At 37.1% G+C, this 3,752-nt stretch overlaps 1 long non-coding RNA gene across 1 annotated transcript; it reads left to right on the top strand.

Moving 5' to 3' along the window:
* The first annotated feature begins 3,295 nt into the window (after positions 1–3,295).
* On the top strand, positions 3,296–3,752 carry LOC131607916 (uncharacterized). The gene is made up of 3 exons (XR_009285443.1): positions 3,296–3,406; positions 3,510–3,591; positions 3,685–3,752. It is a non-coding gene; the product is annotated as an uncharacterized LOC131607916 (long non-coding RNA).

Genomic DNA, 3,752 nt, shown 5'->3' with positions numbered 1-3,752 from the left:
ATGAAAACATTGAAGATCAAGGTGATATTGGTGTTGGCATTGATTCTTGTACAAGAAGCGATCAAAATGAGAATGAATCTTGTACTAGAAATGATCATAATGAGGGTATTTGAATTAATCCAACCGTCCGCGTTGTTAAGAGACGCGTTGAACACAATCCTACCAAGAAAAGAAAGAGACGTTAGTGATAAAGGTAATAGTTTTATTCACTTTGTACCGATTGTTTTATTCAATAGTATAGTACTTATTCAATTTGTTTTATTCAATTTGTACCGATTGTTTTATTCAATTTGTACTGATTATTTTATTCAATTTTTACCGACTAATTTGTTTTGAACCATGTATCCGTTTGTCAACTTCTTTACATGTAAATATACTATTTTGACGATTCCGGAGCTGCTCATGCACTTATCTTTACATTTCGGGACTGTTTTTTTATCGGTTTTGCTTCTGCCCGTAATCAAAAGTCGGGCTTAGGGTCTGAATTTCGGAAAACCGACTTTATTTTTGAGTCCGTGGGGACGTTTTACCATAGCCATGTAAATTTCGTTCAATTCCGACAACTTTCTTTTTTGACGCTCATTTTGATTTGTACCGATTTCGTTTCCGATACACTTGTTCATGCATGGTTTGACTTGTATAGATTGTAAGCTTATTAATAGTGTACTAATGTGCTTTACTTTGTTTGATACAGGTTCAATGGCTTCAGATAAAGATGCTCCACCTGCAAACTCACAAGAAAACTCACAAGAAAGAGATGCTCCGGATACAAATGCTCCCCTGATACTGAAGCAAAAGAAGTTGCACGAGGCATCACGATTATGAAGGGAATCATACGACATAGAGACCAAGGATTAGTATACCCTTTGGAATGGAATTCTGAAAACCAACCAATTGGTCCTAATTCTGCAAAGTTGACAAGTTACATTGGTACACTTGTTCGTATGCATATTCCAATCTCCGTAGCTAAATGGAATATGAAGAGTGACGACTTGGATAATAAAAAAAAGGCGATTTGGGAAGAGCTTCAGGTATATACCATATATGGTTGTTGTTATTATATTGACGATAAATTGTTTACATTACTTATACTAACACATTATGCGTATGTTTTTTTGCAGAGGACCTTTGACATACCAGATGAGCGTAAAAAGTACATACTTAGTTTGGCCGGAAAAAGATATAGAGGGTGGAAAGCTTTTTTGACAAATAACTATCTTAAGGATAAAGATGGAAACTTTCTTGAAGAGGCGCCGGGAATACCACTAAAGTATAAGATCTTCATTGATGAAGAAGATTGGGTTAAGTTTGTAAATCAAAGAGATGAAGCTTTTCGGAAAAGGAGTGTCACAAATAGCGCGAGAGCATCAAAACCCGCATATCCATACAAAAAAGGGCGTATGGGATATGCACGCTTGGAGGATAAAATTGTAAGTAAATAGAAATGCGTTTTAATTAATTGTCTAAATGTGTTTTATTTGACGATTTTGCGATTTGTGTCAATGCATAGTTGGAGGAGTCTAAAAGTGAGGAAACCTCACTTCCTGTACATGTGTTGTGGAGGGAAGCTCGGGTGGGCAAGAATCAAGCCGTCGATCCCGAAGTTCAGAGAGTGTATACTGAATGTGTAAGTATAATACTGTGTCTTTATTTAAATCAAATGTTTTTTAATATATAAATGATTTTTTATCTCCACTAATAATTATTGAAATATAAATGAATTACAGGAGACCTTGTCGCAATCGGTGTCCACCGGTGAGGATCATGATGATAGGAGCGTACTTAGTAGAGCCCTACATGCTCCTGAGTATCCCGGTCGGGTGAGGGGTAAGGGTCATGGTGTGACTCCAACCTCTTATTACAAGAATCCTAGGAGAAGAAATCCTTCAAATGAAGAAGTGTTGCAAAAGTTGGCGGAATTGCAAGCACAAGTCTCTGCATTGCAAAAAGATAAAGATTTGTATATGAGAGAAAAGTGCAATACTGCATCGGTGAGAGAAACTAGTGATAAAGCTAGTTTCAACGGTCAAAGAAAATTTCCCGAGGTATTTCTTACAAATTGTTCTATTTCCTTACAAATTGTTCTATTTTGTTAACGATAATGACTTTATATTTACTATTGGTTTAGGGCATTTCTTCTTGCCAACTATTCTTATCGGCACCGTGTTATCGCCTAGTTGGCAAGGGAAAAGTGCACAACACTGTGGGAGATTTACTTCACCATAGACCGCTCCCGGATGGACACCTGAAAGTATCGGTGGATGTTGTAGTAGACCATGATGCGATGCTACCGGTACCTGACTTGGTCTCAGAGACGACATTGCTGCGAGATGCAATAGGATCATTTGTTGCATGGCCCTCGGAGCTCATTGTCATTAGTGATGAGGTATATTGAAAACGATTAAGAAATCATTTAGTTTTCGAATGTCAATTCTAAACCGTTTATTAACTATTTTTTACATTTTAATTTTAGATTGCTCCTATAAAACCCGCAAATAAGGGTAAAGGGATTTTACAGGAGGAGGAGTCTGTTGCATCACTAAAAGAGGTACATTTAAAGTGTTAATAATTAATCTGAATCTAAATCTGCATGATTTTATATTTTACCTAACTTATATGATTTTTAGGCATCCGCTCGGGAGTCACAACAAGTGACGCAGCATGTTCGTACCGTACCACCCACTGGTCCTCCGAAGCCAGCGGGAAAAAAAGGCGGTGCTTTTGTGCCTCGGTACCGGTCGACGCTCGCAACAATGGTTGATATGTCCGATTTGAAGGACGGTGCTTTACGTGAAATCGTTATGGATGAGAGTGTCTTCGGTATTGAATTCAAGTCACTTATTGAACTTGATGACTTGGAGGAGATTTTTAAGCATGATCAACTAGGCGTCAATAACATGCACTCATACATCCGGTAATATTCCCTCATCCGATATATTATTTAATTAGTCTCACAATATAATTTATTTACACATTTCAATGAAAATAATCTAATGTTTGTTATGTTTTTATTTAAGGTTGTTGTATGACAGAGTGTTGCGCGGGACTCCGTTGTCTAACAGATTCCGTTTCGTGTCTTCCGCCCACTGCAGCGGAATGGCAATTGCTTCGGAACGGGAATCAGTTAGACAGCGATTAGTCAATAGATTCATGTCCACCGGCAACACAGAATGTCTGCATCTTTGGGCGTATAATACCCGACCAGTAGGGTTAGTTTCTCATTCTTTGTTCATCTAATCTCTGTTTCTTTTGTGTATAGCAAAATTTTCATATAACCTATTGTTTTTATTTATAGAGCACACTGGTTGCTGCTTGCTATCAACCCTATAAGGGAAGTCGTGTATTATCTGAATTCGGTAAACGGTGAATGGACCAATTATCAGGCCATGAAGGACATCGTTGATTTGTAAGTGGGATCGTTCTAAATATATATTCGTGTATATTTATATATATATTTACTTATTTGTGGGATTGATCTAAACATATGCTTTTATATATTTGTTAATTAGATCAATACAAGTGTTCCGAAGTCAACGGGACGCACAGGTATCCCGAACTAAATCTAGCAACATTACTTGGATCCAAGTGCAGGTACATTATTTTTCACAATGTTGCTTATAATATATTTATGCTACTTGATAAAACAATGCACAACTATAGAATCTTATTTGTTTTTCTATGTAGTGTCCGCAACAGCGAAACAGTTACGATTGCGGATACTTTGTATTGAGGTATATAAAAGAAATCCTTCA

This window comes from Vicia villosa, linkage group LG5 (assembly GCF_029867415.1).
Source record: "Vicia villosa cultivar HV-30 ecotype Madison, WI linkage group LG5, Vvil1.0, whole genome shotgun sequence".
Taxonomy (NCBI): domain Eukaryota; kingdom Viridiplantae; phylum Streptophyta; class Magnoliopsida; order Fabales; family Fabaceae; genus Vicia; species Vicia villosa.
The sequence above is the reverse complement of the archived record's forward strand: the minus strand, read 5'-3'. Positions and strand labels throughout refer to the sequence as shown.